The sequence below is a fragment of the Anabrus simplex genome, chromosome 1 (genome assembly GCF_040414725.1).
Source record: "Anabrus simplex isolate iqAnaSimp1 chromosome 1, ASM4041472v1, whole genome shotgun sequence".
NCBI classification, from domain to species: Eukaryota; Metazoa; Arthropoda; class Insecta; order Orthoptera; family Tettigoniidae; genus Anabrus; species Anabrus simplex.
In genome coordinates, this window is record NC_090265.1 from 615,214,050 (window position 1) to 615,234,385 (window position 20,336).

General features: G+C 38.8%; 1 protein-coding gene across 5 annotated transcripts in view; it reads left to right on the forward strand.

The window, feature by feature from the left end:
• Positions 1-2,186: 2,186 nt before the first annotated feature.
• The window catches only part of LOC136870931 (serine-rich adhesin for platelets), an 89,655-nt gene continuing 71,505 nt past the window's right edge, over positions 2,187-20,336 (forward strand). For 2 of the 5 annotated variants that reach the window (XM_067144945.2, XM_067144949.2), the window contains exon 1: positions 2,187-2,251. The gene's annotated coding sequence lies outside the window, so the exon portion shown is untranslated. Of the gene's footprint in view, positions 2,909-3,893; positions 3,908-4,102; positions 4,160-20,336 lie in introns of those variants that run through there. The other 3 variants (XM_067144946.2, XM_067144947.2, XM_067144948.2) reach the window with 3 other exon arrangements.

Here is a 20,336-nt window from a genome sequence, read left to right on the forward strand (position 1 = left end):
AAAATTTATTCTGTACTTTGTATTTATATTTCTGAAAAGAAAAAAGAACTTCGAATTTTAAAATATACTTCAAGTTACTTTTGATAATGACTACTGGGGATGATCTCATGTCATCATGTGTAATACAGTGAAAGTGTATATTTCAGTATTTTCTTAAACGATTACTTGTACATTAATGCGAGTCCCAGTGCGTGCGCAGCCTCTGGCTCCTGTCAGGTGCTACAGTGAACCCAGTGAACTGTTTCGGGTCGGAGCGGAGTCGGCTATGTTCGGCTTTGCGTGACGTCACACGTGGTGCTAGATGGCGGTGAATCTTAGGTCTCCCCATTTCTATCGGTCCACTTCCCGGCCTTGTATATCTCGTAGGCAACGCCAGCACTCTCTTAATTGCCCATGCATCTGCACCATGTAACACTGCAGGTCTCACTGCTGACAATGGATTAGGATATAGTACCATATCTGAAGTACTTATTTGAGTATTGTTTGCATGAAGGAGCTAAACAAAATGAATGGGGAGTTGCTATAGTAGCCCCTGTGAATAAAGGAAAGGGTTATAGACATAAAGCTGAAAATTACAGGCCAGTCAGTTTGACATGCATTGCATGTAAGCTTTGGGAAAGCATTCTTTTCGATTATATTATACATGTTTGCGAAATCAATAACCTGTTCGATACAAGGCAGTTCGGGTTTAGGAAAAGTTTTCCACTGAAGCTCAACTTGCAGGATTCCAGTAAGATATAGCAGATATCTTGAATTCAGGAGGCCAAATGGATTGTATCGTGGTCGACTTATCTAGGGCATTTGATAGGGTGGATCATGGGAGACTACTGGCAAAAATGAGTCGCAATTAGATTAGACGAAAGAGTGGCTATATTTCTAGAAAATATATCTCAGATAATTAGAGTAGCCGGAGCTTTATCTGACCCTGTAATAATTATTAAGAGGGGAATTCCTCAAGGTAGCACTATTGGATCTTTTTGTTATATACATAAATTATATGAGTAAAGAAGAGGAATCAGAGATAAGGCTTTTTGCGGAAGCTGTTATTCTGTATAGAGTAATAAATAAGTTATAAGATCCTGAGCAACTGCAAGATGACCTCGATAATGTTGTGAGATGGACAGTACGCAATAGTATGATGATAAACGGGGTTAAAAGTCAGGTTTTGAATTTCACAAATAGAAAAAGTCCTGTCGGTTTTAATTCCTGCATTGATGGGGTGAAAGTTCCTTATGGGAATCATTGTAAGTACCGGTACCTGTAGGTGTTCATATAAGAAAAGTTCTTCATTGGGGTAATCACATAAATGGGATTGTAAATAAAGGGTACAGATCTCTGCACAGGGTTATGAGGGTGTTTAGGCGTTGTAGTAAGGATATAGGGGAGAGGGCATATAAGTCTCTGGTGAGACCTCAACTAGAGTATGGATCCATCACCAGGATTACTTGATTCAAGAACTTTTAAAAAAAAAAATCCAAAGAAAAGCATCTCGATTTGTTCCCGGTGATTTCCGACAAAAGAGTACCCGTAGCGTTACAAAAATGTTGCAAAGTTTGGGCTGGGAAGACTTGGGAGAAATGAGACGAGCTGCTCGACTGAGCGGTATGTTCCGAGCTGTCAGTGGAGAGATGGAGTGGAATGACATTAGTAGACGAATAAGTTTGAGTGGTGTCTTTAAAAGTAGGAAAGATCACAATATGAAGATAAAGTTGGAATTCAAGAGGACAAATCGGATCAAATATTTGTTTATAGGAAGGGGAGTTAGGTACTGAAATAACTTACGGTACCGTACCAAGGGAGATGTTCAGTAAATTTCCATGTCTTCGAAATCATTGAAAAGGCTAGGAAAACAACTGATAGGGAATCTGCCACCTGGGCGACTGCCCTAAATGCAGATCAGTAGTGACTGATACTTTTACCTATACCTTCATGCAATGGTCGATAACTTCCAGTTCTGCTTCAAATTGTAGCTTCAGGTGCAAGATCTGTGGCATTTCAATCAACAGATTGGAAAGTTATCTTATTGACGATGGTTTCATAGATGTGCTGCCGGAATTTCATAAAGTAACATATTTTAAATTGGTGATAAGCGGTAAATGAGACACATTTAGTTGGTAATGTGAAATGAATAATGTTGGCTACATTGAGGACATTAGAAACAAACAAGTAACAAACTTCGTTTGGGTTACGGAAACGTGGTGTTTGTTGTGAGATGCTGTAATTTAAGGTTTTCATATTCCAGTTCACACAGGTTCGTTGTTGTGGTTATATTTTGCTGCAAATAACTTATGTAATCGTAAAATCAGGATTTTACGACTGCACCGGGAGGAGCGCATTGTTTACATTTTGTAGACAAGTTTCTGTACAGTTCTCACAATTGTGCAACTGATCGGGAATTGATGGAAATGAAATGTATTGAATCATTTGCATATTGCATGGATTATTTTCGAGTGGAGTGGAGCGTAGTGCAGTATCAATAAGTGGGATTTTTAAGCCGCATTACTTGCGTCTTGAGGTGAAGTGTGGTGATAAATGGCTTCAGTTGACTTGTCAGTTGACAGCACGACTCGATTTAGTGCATTTGTTACAGAAATATCAATGTATGACGAGGGGTCTGCAATACGTTTCATATGTCACGAGTTTATTGAGTCATCGTTAACCATACAAACTAACTCTTGCTACACTTGCAAGTTTCATTACTGTTAAAGCCTAGGCCAGTTTTGTTTTCTAAAATCGACTGCATTTTCAAAGTTTTAAATTGGAGACTGTTTTACTTATTCTAAAGTTTATTATCTAAACGATTAATTAGGCATGGAATGCTAGTGTCGTATATGAAGCTGTCGGTAATATTTTTCCATTTTGCCTTCTTTGTAGAGACTGCTCATTGCTTGTAGCCTACTGTTGTCAGGTACTTTGACAGTTATTGAAAGTGTGATAAAACGGACGATTACAATTTAGTTTCTTCATTTTCATTTGATGTAAAGATCTGAACCATTTTCACAGCAATAAAGTAACTTAATTCTTTTAGCTTCAATGATGTGGGATATTACAAATCATTAGGATACCATGAAAATGTTTATCCTTAATAATTATAATTGAATATCAGTAAGCTCCTGATCATTCATATCTATTTTATAGGCCTACCTACCATTGTGATGTGAGTGGCTTAATTTTTATATTTCATATGTATTTGTTTTAAGTTATGGGCTCTGATGAGAGGTGGCTTATAGTGAATTTAGTTGATACAGTAGCATCATATGCATAGCCTATATAAAGGCACTCTAGAAGCACAGTACTAACCATGTAGCATTCTAAGACTTCCCATGAAGCATGAATTCAGATCCATAATCCTAATGGCATTTCTTCCAGGCAGCACAGTGCTGACCATGTACTGTAGCATTCTAAGACTTCCTATGAAGTTTGAATTCAGATCCATAATCCTAATGGCATTTCTTCCAGGCTGTTTTTGTGTACATCTCAAATAAATACAGGTCTATACCTACCATATTTTTTATTTTTGGTTCAATTTCAACTGCTAGGCCTATATTATTAACAATTTTGCTTCAATTCTTATTGGAATCCTTATTTCTGGAGAAGTCTTGAATAAATGAATGGAAAACACAGTTTATACTAAAATCAGGGAATTACAGAGTTAATCTTTATTTAATTTATAGAATAATAATCTGACATGAGATGAACTGCTATGTTTGCAGTATTCTTGTTTATGTTGTCATACTTAAATTTAGAATGGTGAGCAAGAAGAAAAAAATTTCATAGTAGTCTGATTTTGAATTTCTTCCCCTGAAAATTTAGGAATATAGGAAATATTACTTAAGCTAACTTCCCCTGCAGCTCATGCTGAATATAAGGTTCATGGTTGATTGAACAGGAAGTAGGAAGTTGAAAGGTAATGTAATGGAGATGTCTGAGTCACTTGGGACTGAAATTATGGATCATTCATGTAAAATTGTAGTTGAAGTGGTGATGTATTCTTGACTTTTAAATGAATATAATCACAAATAATCAATGCACCTTGAATTTTAAGTATTGTAATGAATGGACCAAGTTATCAATAAGTTGAGGTTAGGTTTGACTCTGTTTTTGTGCTGAACTTATAAGAAGAGATACATTAGATATACTCTACTTCCTCTAATCACAGGTTATTAAGTTTGATGCATATTTAAATTAAAATTATTATTTCAAGAGTGGTTGAATGATACTAGAAATTATAATTCATTGATTAGACCTATTATAGGATTCCTTTTAGGTACTGAAAGTTTTATCAGCAGCTGGTTGGGGAAGGATCTTAGAAAAAACTATTCTGGGTGTAAATTATAAATGGGATGCCACAGATTAGTATGGGAGAAATTAAACTACTGTACTCTCATGTTAATAATTGTCATTAATTTCACTGTGTTTAGACTAAGGAATTGTGAATTAAATAATTTGTAATATACCTTTACTCTTGGCGAGCTACAAGAAAATTTTGTAGATTGGAGCTGTAATGTTTGATTAAATGTTTGTTGTATTTTCAAGCAATAGGAAGTGGAGATAGTCCTGTGTTGTGTTTACTTGCACATGTAGTAGGCTACTGTAATTTGAAATTATTATTATTTTTTTTTTTGCAAGTTGCTTTACGTCGTACCGACACAGATATGTCTTGTGGCGACGATGGGACAGGGAAGGGCTAGGAGTGGAAAGGAAGCGGCCGTGGCCTTAATTAAGGTACAGCCCCAGCATTTGCCTGGTGTGAAAATAGGAAACCACGGAAAACCATTTTCAGGGCTGCCGACAATGGGGTTCGATCCTACTCTCTCCCGAATACTGGATACTGGCCGCACTTAAGCAACTGCAGCTATTGAGCTCGGTAAATTTGAAAAAAAAAAAAAAAAAGGATTGCTTATAATTCATGTATCATAAATAACCCAAATTAATTTTCAAAATTGGTCTCTATTTCTACATAACTTAGACTTATTTGTATCAAAATAGGAATGAATATGCAAAAGCAGTAGACCTAATTAGATAGGCCTATTGTATGTACTGTGGTTTTGTTTGTAAGAATGATGAAAATAGGGTACACCTTTCTTCCTTATTGTAGGCTAATTGCTTTTCTATAAAATAATTCTGTAACTGAATTTCAGACCACGTTTAGAGGGTTCAGAACAATGTTTGTTATTTAACCAAGTGAATTCCTGTCAACTTCTCTGACAGATCTTCATACAGTAGATTTAATACATGTGAAGGTATTCTTTCAGCATATCTACGAGTGATAGAAATTTATTATGATCAGCCTAAATAGTCACAGTATTATGCTGATTAAGACAAAGTGGCAACCTGGTTTCTGTTGAAGCCAGAATGTTTGCCATGTTAAAATATTGAAAAAGGTTTTCACACATACAGTATTTCGACAAATAGTCCTTTTCTGTATGTGATGCACGCCAACTTGGATCCAGTTCAGATAATAAGAGATAAGTGGATTGTATTCATAATGTTCAGACACAAGCTCCAAAATGTGAAGAAATTTATCAAGAAAAAGCTTGAAACTGTTGTGACAGATGTGTGACTTGTGCAGCTTTGTGTTCTTTTAGTCTTATGTAGTTAACATTTTGATTTAATAATAATAAGGGAGATGCGCCCAATGGGCAGTTCTGTTGGTACATTTCATGTCGTGATATTTTTCACACTTTTTTTTTTCCCACACAAACCGCAAATGCACTCGTCCGTTGCCTCGTGGAAAGACTTCAGACTGCAAATTCGGTGGTGGAAACCACACGTTGCTAAATGTATCACTAAGTGCCTCAGCTCGTATTCTGTTTCCATCCGGTCTTTGGTTTGCATAACCATGGTGGTGTAGAATTCTTTGTCTATATATTCCTTTTCGTTTGCAATCCTTGTAGCATTTGAAAGTTAGAAACTTCATTCTGATCCATATTGAACTGGGATTGCAGTAAAATGAAAATGTTAAGGGTCCACCTTTTCAATACAGTGAATATTTATTGATGTGAGTATAAAACACATGATAGTACCTACAAGACAAATGTTAAATTATGACTAGTTAAAATACAAAACACATGGCAGCAAATACAATGACAAATATTAAAAGTTAAATTGTAACAAGTTAAAATGTTGAAAGCAAATCAGAGAAGGTAACCCAGTTGTTAAAGTATGGTACACGAGAAAATAGTCCAGCTTGAGGTGTATAGAACATGAGGTGTATCTTATAAAACACTTGACTGCACCTACTAAGACAAATTTTAAATGTAACGTTAAATTGATGAGAGTATGGTGCGTATGACCATCTAAAACATATGACAGCACCTATAATGTCACTGTTAGATTATAACAAGTTAAAATGATGAACTGCGTCTGACCGTAAAGTATAAAATGTAAGAAGGTCTTCCAGTTGTTGAGTCTTGATACACAAGAGAATAGCCCAGCTTGAGGTGCATAGATCATAAGGTAACATGTGTAATCAATGGGAAGAATAAACCTTGTTCTCTTAAGTTATGGTAATTAACAGGCTTAATTCAGGTGGTTCCGAAGCCAACAGTGTGGTCATCTGAAGATCATAATTTGAATCAATGTTGTGTTTTGCTCAGTTGATTCATTGGCTGATGATGACGCGCAGTGAGCGTCAAAACTAGTACCAATCTTATTTAAACGACATGTGATGTATACTCACATCAATAAATATTCATTGTATTGAAAAAGTGGACCCTTAACATTTTCATTTTACTGTAACCCTTGTTGTGCAGCTATGACTGGCAAGAGCAAGATGAATTGGGAAACGATTATAATTTCGTTCTTTATACGCATGGTTACTCATTATCATTTTGCCTCTGTTTCTGTACATTGCTTTGAGTTTAAATATTTATCAGTAAAAAGACTGTCGTCAGCAACCTGCCGCTTTGAATATGGATTTTCTTTCAAGGTGGTATTGTGAACAACCCAACCAGGTGTCATCTTCCCAGACTGCTGCAGTACACTCCCTGTTGCCATCAGTACATAATGGCGCATTATATGGCCATGGAAGGCTCTTACCTTGGTTGTTTTGTCCCCTATGATACCATGCTTTAAGGGTTACTGTTTCTACAGCTGTAATAGAATAATTGAAAACTCGTCAGTACTCAGCCTATGCAAGGCATCGTTATAATTTGAATACGGTATAAATCAAGGAATTTTATCAAACTTGTTATGCTGATAGTTATAATAATACTAATATCAACTTGCCTTCAGCCTGAACAATTCGGTTTCCAGCGTGATCTGAATCACTGCTTTCCGAGTTATCACTTGACTGGTAGTTATCTCCATATGCATTTTCTCTTTTTAGGTCCTTTATATCTGGATCACACTCTGCACCGGACATATCTGCAGGAATGTCATGCAATAGACTCAGCAACTGATGGTTTACGAGACATGTTTACTGTACTGTGGCAAGCCGATGAATGATAACACCACCAGAGACACAGCAGAAATAATGCTCGTACAATTCGTATTATATCTGAGTTCCATTGTTGTGTTTTTGAGCATTACTGTTGTTGATAGGATAATTATATGTAGACGATCATATCTCAATGAGACATATGTGTTATGATAATTCAACGGTCAAAATGACCGCTCTGGTGGTAGTAGGTATACCCAGTACTGACGTCCCTTCCATTGATGCACAATTATATTTAATATGGATTTTCTTGACCACTAATCAGGAAAAGTTACTGGAGCTCAATATCCTACAATAAAAACTGTAGACAAAATTGAGTTTGAATGTGTAGCGGTCATTTCGACGGCTCCTGTGGGGTGTTAATGAAGATCTAGTACAGCTCCAAGTAGAAATGGTCTGCAGTTAAATCCAAAAACAATTCGTTTTTGGTGGTATATTTTGAGAGTTCCCTCAAGAAAATTCTCCCACCATGGGAATTTCAAAGAGTTTCAATCCCTTTCAGAGACTGATTTGAAGAAAGGCCTTCTTTATGAGATCATGCCAATCCTGTTTAAATGGAACTGATTCAAAATAGATGGAATTACTTCTAATAGATTAGCTCCCTTCTCCAGACTGTCGTTGAGTGAAAGTCCTCCTTTCAATTTACGTGAAGCATCAAACACTGGCCTCACTGCTGTAGTCGATCCTTCCTTAAAAACTCCTTTGTGCGGTAAGAAGTACCCAGCATCCTGAGAGCTTTCTTGGCCACCTTCTTCAATTATCCCTTCTTTTTGGCAGTCAAGGAGCACCTGCTGGTACTTCACAAATTTTCTTCCTTGATTAAGCGGTGTGTTACAGAAACCAGTCTTTTTAATGCAACTTCCTTGTTGTCTGACAATAGCTGCTGATCTTCTTTCTATGGAAGTGTGACTTCATATCACCCTTCCTCATGTATCTTAACATTTTCTTGGAAATGTTTCAATGTTGCCATTTCATTTTCCTTCTTCAACAGCGTTTCAGTCGGATCACAAATTCCTATGCTTTCCAAGTTCCATAGTTCACCCAAAGAAGCAGTTCTCACAAACAGAGAGTTCACTATACACACTGTGTTAGAGTTCTGTTGTCTTCCAGAGCTGTTTCATCACTGTCCAACCAAATGTGGTCCTAACAGCAACCAAACCAGACCTCAACTTGATTGTTTCTCCGTCAATAAACTTCCCCCAGTGTCTGCACCAATGAGTAACTCAATCTCGGATGACTCTGGACCAAAATCAGAGAGCCATATTTTCTTTTCTCTGATTTCATCCATCCAAGGGCCCCTTTATAACCGGGTGATTGCACCACAAATTACCTTTTGTCCCAGTACCATAATTTTTTGAGAAATTGAATGTAGGTTGACAATAACTCCCTCATACAGATTATGATCGTTTGCACTGATTGAAGCACCCCAAAAAGAGCTTGTTCAATTTTTTCAGTCTGTTGGAATATACCCCATTTCCACGGCAGTTTTCTCCAATAGATAGGATCTGTACAACCCTGTATCCAGCAGTGCCCATACAGTTCTTTCTTTCCTATGATGATTTAATCTAACGACAAGAGTTTGTAACAGTGCTTCCGAAACATCACTGGTTTGGGTGTTAAGGGTTACAGTTGGGCCACCTGACAACTTTGAACCCCTTTCTTGGTTCGTCTCATCACCCTTATAACCCCTTTTATTTACATCTAATTTGGGACACATAATAGCCTCATGTTTATCACTGAACACGAGACATTTTAGTTTCGTAATGCAATTAGCAGCCCTATGTCAGACCTTCAGACATGAAAAACAAGCTATATTCTCTGACAACCTTTTATGTTTATCCCTTAAGTTCAATTCTTGAGCCAGATGACACCCTTTGTTGTTATGCAGTTTATTACAGAAGACACTCTCCAAACTGTTTCCTTTTCTAGCGAAAAGTACACTAGCAATAGCTAGCTCCTCCTGCTCCTCTTCTTTAATCTTAGCACTCCTCGATTTATTAGAGAATCCAAAACCAGCTTGAGCAAATGTAATTCTCTCTTCACTCTCATCTTCACCCTTCAGAAAACCAAGTAACGCGGTCAGTTTGTCAACATGTCCATTATCCTGATCTGTTTCAGTCGTTGATGAACTCCTCATACAGACATGTAATACTTCCTCAGGCAAGCAAGATTCTACTAGTAGAAAGATCATCAAGCCGTACTTATCTCGAGTAACGCCTATTGATTCTAAAGCTCTCAGCTGTGCTTCTAACTTGTCATATAAACTAGCAAGTATAGGCTTCTTCCTTGTCTGAGAAACATTTTTTACTAAAAAGCTTATGAGCTCCCTGGCATAGAATTCTGTTAATAAATCTTTTCTTTCATACCTATCCCTAAGGGATTCTACAGCCTTAGAATAATTTTTAGCAGTGGGGGGAAAACTGGTAACTAAATCTCTAGCTCGGCTATCAACCTTCGTGGACTGGATTAGGTATTGAAATGTATCTTCATCCTCAATTTCAGAGTCCTCATGGATGCGCCGAAATTGTCCCCAAAAATTCCAACCAATTCCTGAACTCACCATCGAATTTCACGAGTTCTATCTTTAGTAATTTCAATTGCCCTTTGTTTTTATTCTCAGCTGATATATTTGGTCTATCTGACACTACTCCCAACATTGGCATTATTAGCTTGTAACCACAGAGCATATTTTTTCTTGCATCATCGAATTTGTCTCATGTTCATACTTTTTCCTTCTCTTTCCATCAACAAATCAAACACTTTTTCGTCCAACAGTGCCAGTTCCTTTCCTAACATTTCCAATTTATTTATCAAGGATTGCAACGTGTCTTCATGAATGCCATCTTGTATTTTTTGACATAAATTTTCCAAGAGCAAATTGTACGTTTTCGTAAAAGTTGCTCTTACCGGCCTCCGCGTTTTTGTTAACTTCTGTATTTCAATACAATCCACAAGTTGTATGAATTAATACATATCCTGGCAGGGTTGCCACAATTTGTTAGGGACCTAGGCTATGTCTACTCGGTATAGGTATAACCAGTTGATCACATAATAAACACAACTTCTGTAAAAAGAAACTATATTACAGAAAATACAATTTCACACATTACAGTCAGTTGTACTTTTTTTTTTCGAAGATCACCATGACAACAGCCAAAACACTCAGAGTAAACGTGACACCTGTACAACTTCTAACTGCATTAGTAATTGCATCTAACCATCATCTCCCAAGTCTACCTAGTTGCTTCCCTTACACATCATGACCAAATCCATTGTCCAATCACCTCGCATGGCCCATGGCCCTCTTCATACACAAATTTCCATATTTCGAGTTCATTCCTAACTCAGCGTTTGCCTTTTCATTGTGAATGTCCTTTCGTCACTCTTTCTTCCTGTTTGTACTATCAATCATTCTCACTACTTTCATGCCTTTACCTTCCGCTTATGGATTTATTGTTACCCCACACAGCTTTCACATCCATAGAGAATTCAGTCAACAAACTAGCTTCTTTCAAAATGTTGTTAATCGCTAATGCGAACTTGCTGTATTATTTGTTACACGTTGATTCGAATTCACTTACGTAGGTGCTTTGAAAAGTTCTCGGAATGTACTAGAATTAAGTATCTTACCTTGGTGGAACTGCTTTTATTTTTCAACATAGTCTCCCTGTAGACTAATGCATTTGGTCCAGCGATGTTCCAATGCCTTGATCCCATCTCGAAAATGAGATTCCTCCAGGCCTGCAAAATACCTCTCCAATTCGGCTGTCATTTCTTCCCTTGTAGAAAATCTTCGTCCACCAAGGAAAATTTTCAGCTTGGGGAATAGATGAAAGTCTGATGGTGCCAAATCAGGTGAATAAGGTGGATGTGGCAACAATTCGTACCCCAGTTCATGAAGTTTTGCCATGGCAATAACACTTGTGTGTGGCGGAGCGTTGTCCTGATGAAAGATGACCTTTTACCTTGCCAAACCAGGCCTTGTTTCGCGTATCTTTTCCTGTAGTTGGTCTAGGAGGTTTGGATAGTATTGCCCCGTAATTGTTTGGCCAGTAGGAAGATAATCTATCAGCAGAATGCCTTTTGCATCCCAGAAAACTGAGGCCATGACCTTTCCGGCCGAACACACTGCCTTTGCTTTCTTTGGTGGTGGTGAATCAGCGTGTTTCCACTGCTTTGACTGCTGTTTTGTCTCTGGGGTATAGTAGTGGACCCAAGTTTTATCTATAGTCACAAACTGGTGCGAAAAAATCTTGTTGGTTGCACTGAAAACGGGCGAGACTTTGTTCGGACATTTCCAATGTGGTGCGTTTATTGTCCAATGTCAAGAGCCTTCTTGCGGATAATTTTTTCATACCCGATTCTTCAGTTAAAATATAATATACCCATTCAGAAGACATCCCTACAGCTTCAGCAATCTCCCGCACTTTCAGTCGACGATCCTCCATGACCATTTTATGCACTTTTGCGATAAATTCTGGGGTCGTAACACTTTTTGGCCGTCCACTACGCGGATCATCATCCAAGCTCTCCCGACCAAATTTAAACTCGCTGGTCCACTTAGCAACAGTTGAAAATGAAGGAGCAGAGTCCCCCAGTGTGTTCTGAAAGTAGGCATGAATTTCCTTTGCTTTCATACCTTTCTTTACAATTTAATCACTGCTCGAATCTCAGTTTTTCCCATTGTCACAAATTGCTACGCGGGAACAACAACAAAGAGTCGTCACTACCACACTCCTGCAGCTAGAGCACTGACGCGCCACGTGTTCACTCACAAAGGATGTGTGATTATTGCGCGGGAACCTCATTGCTCTAGCACTGACATCAAACCGTCCTCGTACTATGCTATCATCCTGGGAAAATACACATCCCTAGGTAATTGAAATGGCCTGTCTATTCCAGTTTCATATACCTGCCATTCGATCCTCTTATGCTTCTTCTCAACCTACACCACCTTAACTCTTGGAAATGCTAATTTTTCTATCATACTCGCTTCCTTTTCAAGTTCCACTATACTAGCACAGTTTTCAGCACAGTCTACCATTATAGCCAAACCGGTTACTATAGTTCCACTCAACTGCAATCCATCCATCTATTTTATCATTTTCAGCTAATGTTCCATGTAAACTCTGTATCTGAGAGCTAAAGCAATGTAAGTCACATTTTAGTAATTTTACAGGAGAGAGGAAAAACAATTGTAGAGCATTTTTGTTGATTGCGACTTAAGCAATGAATGTTCATCATTATTCTTGTTGTATTTTATGTAATGTTGATCAGTGAACACGTTCATTCATATAATTTACACTTAAAATGGTTAATTATTATTTTATTGCCATAAAAATAAAATGACAGTGACCTTACATTTATATGGCTCTGAGTTTATTTCGGTACTAAGGAGTTAACAGTGCTAAGTGTTATGAAAACATTAAATAAATACGATCTAGAATAACCACATCCAAGCATTAACTTAATACTTCATAATGTTTAACATGGTGAACTGGTGCCTCCATGGCTCAGGCGGTAGCGCGCCGGCTTCTCACCGCTGAGTTCCATTGTTCAGACTCTAGTCACTCCATGTGAGATTTGTACTGGATTTGTACTGTGAGTAAGTTGGAGACGGGACTGGTTTTTCTCCAGGTACACCAGTTTTCCCTGTCATCTTTCATTCCAGCAACACTCTCCATATCAGTTCATTTTATTTGTCAGTCGTTAACCATTGCCCCAGATGAGAGCAACAGGCTTCGGCAGCCGGCACAGTTCCTATCCTTGCCACTAGATGGGGTGCTTCCTTGCCACTAGATGGGGTGCTTCAGTCATTCCATTCTTGAAATTGGAAACAGGCTGTGGATTTTCATTTTCATTGTGATGAGCAGGACTCCTCAAACATCAACTTTATCTTCATGAGGTAGATTTCTGTAGTAAGAATGATAATTCTCTGGAATCCACTGCAGAAGTGTCATTCAATCTTTATATTTCAACCAGCTAATTTTTTTGTGCTTTGTCTTAGTTGAATATTCAATGGCAAATATACCGGCTTCTGAATATTTCACCACGTCAACAGGCTGAAATACTTCCGTGACGTTTGTTTTGTAAAATAGAATCCCAAACGCATCCTTTCTTTCTGCAATTATACAACTGAAGATATTTTGAAAGGTATCACCTTCAGTGTTCTTTTCTTGCGATATGAATGGTGGGGAGGCATGGCTGTCCATCAGTGAGCTGAAATTTCTGTAGTCTTCCGAATTCATACACTTCACCCTGAAAGGTGCCTTCTTGTTACATTTTAAAATTAAATTCATCCAGTCATTGCAGGTTAAGATTGTACTATGTGGCAGATGCATCTTGGCTCACTTTGTAATGCTTACTTTGTAATCTTTACTTATTTTTTGCTTTCTTTGTGAGTAAGACGCCCACTCCACTTGAATGCTGATCATTTTCTTCTCTTCCAGAGTAAATGAAGACACCACCCTCTTCTGTCCTCACCTCTCCGTAGCCTGTCCATCTTGATTCACTCAACCCATTTCATTGCAAAAGTAGTCTCCATAAAATCTGGCCGGCATAAATTTCGTCTGGTTTCTGTAATGAATTTAATTCAGGTGTGCGAGTTATTAGGCCACAGCACCCAAAGTCCAGTGGAGGGGCTGCCTCCTGTCTGCGCTAAACTGCAGGATTTTTCCATAGGGGTTATTTCCCTTAGCCTTTAAAGATCCCTCTTTACCACAAGTCAGTGGTTTCTTCTTTGTTCATCCCAAGAAGAAGACTACCTCCTCCGCCAGCTTCGCCGTGCCAAAGGACTCCTCCGCCGTTGCTGCCGTTGAGGTCTTCACCAGAGCCCCGTTATCTGTCACTTTTCAGGGTTCCTGTAGGACCTTCGCAGCTACCGTAGCGGTCATGGGGCACATACAGTCCCCACTAAACATCACCCCTACAGGCAATCCCCTACTTCATACCGTTGCCTACCTCCCACGACGTGGACGAGGGGTTGGCCTTGTGGGAGGCACTGTCTATGGTTTTCACAGTAATCTCCTATAGCACCACATTTCTAGAGCATCAATCCTGTGGTGATCTGCCATCTTCATCGTCCAAGTTTCTGCTGCATAGGTTGCAATAGTGAAGATCAGACTTTGAATGAGGGTGAGCTTTATCTTGGAAGTGATGGAGGTGTCCTTTCAGGTGTGAGTAAGTTTTGCTGTTGAATATCTCGCAATCGCAATGTGCTTACGGATCTCAGGTTCACAGTCTCCGGTATTTGTGACAATATATCCCAGATACTCGAAGTGACTGACCACCTCATAATCAGTAATTCTTTTTATGGCAGGTTTGTTGTAATTAACATGATCTACAATCATCACTTTGGTATTTTTATTGTTGATTTCAACACCATATTCTCTGCTTCGCTTGTCTAACCTCCACATGATTGTTTCTAGTTCATGATCATCTGATGCAATTATCACAGTGTCAACCGCATATCTGAGATTGTTAATTTTCCTGCCACTAACTGTGATGCCGTCACTCCAGTCCTCGAGAATCTCCCTCATAATGTACACTGTGTATACATTAAATAGGAGGGGGAGAGAATGCAACCTTGTTGCACTCCAGCAGTAGTAGAAAAGTCTGAGAAGTTGCTGTTAACTCTCACTGTCACAGTGTTTGAAGCATACAATTGTTGAATCAGGTGCACTAAATGTCTCGGCGTCTCCATCTCAATGAGTATAGCCCAGAGCTTTGATCATTTCACCTTGTCGAAGGCTTTCTTGTAGTCCATGAAGCACAGGAACATCTTGATATTGTACTCCCTTGTCTTCTCTATGAGCTGTTGGAAGTTTAGGATCTGCTCACGAGTTCATTTGCCTGGAACAAACCGGGTTTGTTCCTCTGATATTGTGGAAGTAAGAAGGTCTTCGGCCTCTCGTTTAGCACTGTGAGCATGATTTTACTGGCATGGAAGATGAGGGCTATCGTTCGATAGTTTGCACAATCAAGTGGCAAACCTTTCTTGAACAGTGGTACGAAGATGGAGTGGCACCACTGATCTGGCCAATTTCCAGATGTCCATATCTTCTGACATAACTTATGGGGGATGTCAACAACTAGGTCACCCATGTATTTTAGGATTTCAGCAGCCATCTTGGCCTGGTGCTTTCCGGTTCCGGAGCTGTTTTATTGCACATTCTACTTCTCTAAGGATCGTTGGTTCAATGTCTGTTGGGTTCTGGTAACCTGGCATTGGTTGTTTGGTCATCAGTGAACAGCTTGATGCAGTATTCTCTCCATACTTTGGCGATGCCCGCTGCATTTGTGATGATATTCCCTTGGTCATCAGGAAAAAATAGCTCCCAGTTTTCAGTTTGAGTTTCGGTATTACTGGTTAAAACTTTAGGCCCTGGAAATTTGGTTACAATTTTGTAATCTGATCCACGACCAATCCTTGTCGATTTTGGGTGTACACACCATTCTGTCGTGCCATCATTGCCTGTCAAATTCATTTCAGGAACACCAGCGCCACATCCATCATCATCCGACAGTCATTATCTTTTTCATGGTCACTAACCTGAAGCTCATCAGTTTTGCCTTCATCATCACTTTGTGACTATTTTCAAGAAGTACCATCCCCTGTCTCATCAATTTCTGCTACTATTTCCAATAGGCATCATACTACTTTATCTCTATCTTTCACAAATGCAGCTGTTCTAACACGTTCTTCCATCTCCTGTCGTCTTCAGCAGGGTCTATATTGAGGTGGATATGCACACGAAACTAATAGACTTGACAAACAAATCTAGGAACACACGTTTGGGCTCGTACTGGCCGCAATAACCGAGACACAAGTGACGCTGTCGAGCACACCGGGTATAAAAGGCGGCCGACTGACTTGACCACCTTCCTTCCTATTCACAGGTGGCATTCGAGGAGGGGCCAGTCTATCAAGTGGCTAGATGATCCCTTAGTTGAGATACTCTGGAGGAGTGGGGGCATAGCTGCCCTTCAGATAGATTGCTTGTCCAAAACTTTTAAAGCTCATTCATTTAGATCAGTATGCACCCATTGGAGGGTTAACCTTGACTTCTGAATCTTTACCTCTATGTTGATAGTTTTCAACACCCTGTACATGAGTCATTTTGGAGGTGATCCTTTCTGGTGACACTGCACATCCATCAAAGGATTATCATTTCTGCTACCTCTAATCTATTTATTTCATTCTTCCTTAGAGGTATATTTTCAATGGCGTACAGCATTCTCCACCTTTCCAGCTTGTCTGCTACCTCTTCTCTTGATTTTACACTCAACACGATGTCTTCTGTGTATGATATGGTTCAGGATGCACAGGCTCTCTCAATGACATTAAACAGGAAGGGATTTAGGGCTGACCCATCATGCAATCCAACTTTTACCTCAAGGCTCTCTGACTCTCTCAAACCTCTTCTGGCTTTGGTTTCAGCAGTTTTTTACATTTCTTGAGCCAACCCAACGTACTTTCCTAGCAACTTTTTTTTTTTTTCCTAAGATTCTTCTAAACTTTTTTCCTCTTGGTTTTACATCACACTGACTCTGACAGGTCTTATGGAAACTATGGGATAGAGTAGGGAAGGAAGTAACCATAGCCTTAATTAAGGTGCAGACCCAGCATTTGCATGAAGTAAAAAATAGGAAACCACGGAAAACTATCTTCAGGGCTCCCAACGGTGGGGTTGGAACTTACAATCTTCTGAATGCAAGCCAACAGCTTCACAGTCTGAACCATGCAACCAGCTTGCTTTGTCCAGACTTCTTGTCTGGATACCCTATTGTAGGATTTTTCTAAGTCTATAAATGTCAGACATAACTCTTGTTGTTTCTCACAGAATTCTTTCATCAGTTGCCTCGATCCAAAGATAGCATCCATTACCAACTGACCAGGCATAAAGGTGAACTGCAATACAGACCTCATACAGTCTATTTTTAGTATTCCTCTCCTATATCTTCATGGTGTGGAACATAAGCTTTATTCCTCTGTAATTCTTGCAAGTCTTTGCACCTCTTTTGTCCTTGTATATACGAACAATGGTACGGTTCCCCCATGTAAATTTTCAGGGAGACATACCATAGCAAATCATTTCCCTCTACCCAGGTTTATCCATACCTCCACTAGAATGCCATCCAGGCCCACTGATTTTCAATTCATCCTATTTACAGCCTTCTCCACTTCCAGTTTATGAATATTCTGTGTTACTCTCTCATTTGGCAGACCATCTTATCTGTATGTTGTATCATTTTTCTTATTTAGATGTCTTTCCATTTCATCCTTACATCTTTCTGTTATACTTGCTTTTCCGGGTATTTTATATATCTCGTTTGAGAGATGTCTAGTTGCCTTATTTTTATACTGTGTTGTCATGTAGATGTTCTGCCTTCTTTTGTTCCTAGTTTATCATGGAAGTTCTTGATAAGCAGCCATCTTTGCTTGTGCAGCTATTCTTATAGCTTCTCTTGTTGGTATTGAAATTGCTAAGTGTGTGTACTTATATCTCTCATACCGGTATCTCTGCTGCGAGAACTTGGAAGTTATCAGAGCTATTTCTGATTTCTATTGAAAGTCCACGAAACATACAAGTGACTTATGGTTTGAATCAGACCTTTTAAATTACTTTAAGCATTTTTTAGGAGGGAAAGATACTAAAAAAGTGTGTAAAACTTGGGCTGAAGTTTTACTGTCCTTTGAGGTCTTTTTCTAGCATCCGTGAAAATTCTCATGGTATTTGTTTGTTGGTTTGTGACATATAGTCGAAGTGCACGTTACATTGAAAATATTGAATACTAGAAATTTCAATCAAACTAATTGAGAGTGAAAACTTGCCTGAGTAATTCTTGCAACATAATCCAGTGAGGTGATTGAGGAAAAGAAAACAACAAATGAACCAACCATCCCATTCTATCAGCAAGACTACCAGTTGGGTGATATTGGATTAATGGTGGGCGCTAGAGGAACCATTCTTCTCCTTTTTTGTCAAGTTCTGCTAACCTTTTAACCTCAATCAGGCATTAATAAGAGAAGTTTCAGTGACTGCCTTGAAAAATTCTATCCAAATCCTGAAGAACATATATCCCAAACTTTTTTTTTTAAATGCAACATATGTGCTTACCAACTGTTATATGTACCGGGCAAGTTGGCCATGCAGTTAGGGTCGCGTAGCTGTGAGCTTGCATCCGGGAGATAGTAGGTTCGAATCCCACTGTTGGCAGCCCTGAAGATAGTTTTCCGTGGTTTCCCATTTTCACTCCAGGCAAATGCTGGGGCTATACCTTAATTAAGGCCACGCTGCTTCCTTCCAACTCCTAGGTCTTTCCTATCCCATCGTCGCCATAAGACCTATCTGTGTTGGTGCGACATGAAGCAAATAGCAAAAAAATACCGATTATGTAGCCTAATCAACTCACAATTACTTTTAGATTTTTTGTATACTATATCCTCAGGGGCAGTCTCCAGTTGTGGAAAGTCAAAATAAATAAATTTTAAAAAATATCTAAAAGGTTGAAGCATTAAAATTAATGTTCAGACTTTGCAGGAAGCTGTGTACTGTAATTAGCACACAAACAAAGCAACTCAAAAATATTTCTGGGCATAATTGTTCTAATATCTCGTTTTAATGGCAACCAGTTTCTGCTGGAATGTATATTGGTAGATTACGCTCGTTAGACGCAAAGTACTGAACAAGTTGTCTTCGTGGTATCTATATATATAAAAGCAAGTCGGCTGGAGCGATGTATATATAAATATTTAAAAATGAAAAAAGACGTGAATTAATGAGGCACTTCCAGAAATCTTAGGAATTTGAAACTTGGTACAGGAGAAGCTGATGACCCCAGGATCCCTAGAAAAATTGGAAATTCTCAAAATTTCCTGAAGGGGGCACGCTGGGAGGGCTCAAATTTTGGGCTCGGCATAAGAACGCAGTCGTATAATATATCCGAACCGACAACCTATAGGTTTCATGAGCTTAAAAATTTTCGGGAATTTCCTAATTTTTATCCCCTGTCCCCCCAAATTAAGATGGCGGCACAACCTGCCAGACGAGGTAGACAATTGAAATTTGGTGAAATTATAGCTTTTGGTTCCTAACCAATGGGAAAATTCCAAGATGTTCAAATTTTTCTTTTTTTTACCCCCAAAGATATCGAAATATGGAGGCAATTTTAACGACTGTGCAGACATTCCTTTTGAGCTATTTTTTGTTTAAACGGTAAGTCGTATCACAAACCAGATGCCACACTGTCGCTTCAATTCGGAATGATCTACAACTTTGGTCCTGTGACAGTTTGTCCTATCTTTCTCCCTTATACGTTAAATTTGGCCATATTTCTGGATTGTTCGTATATTTGGTGATTTTTACAAGTATATTTCATTGTTTGACACACTTATACGAATGATAGGATCATCACGTTGGGTGCACACATTGGCACGATTAGGGGCCTTATGTGGACCAAATGTCAGGATTCTAGCTTATACATAAGTAGGCAAAAGGTAATGTAAAATGTTAAAAATGTACCCAAATTTCATCCTATTCAAAATTTGAACTCAATTTACCCCCTTAATATGGGAGGTACGAGGAAATTGTTCAGAAACAAACATGTAGAGCGATAAATGGGGCGTCTGATGGCGCAAACCGTTTCTTAATATCATGCACCGTTTAGGAAATATGAATCTTGAAGTGGAAGTCTGCACTTTCCAACGTGCTCATGCTTATCCATCATCTATATATATAAAAGCAAAGTCGGGCTGGAGCGATGTATATATAAATATTTAAAAATGAAAACAGACGTGAATTAATGAGGCACTACGAGAAATCTCAGAAATTTGATACTTGTACGGGAGTAGCTGATGACCCCAAGATATGGCCAGAAAGTGCGTCTTATCGTA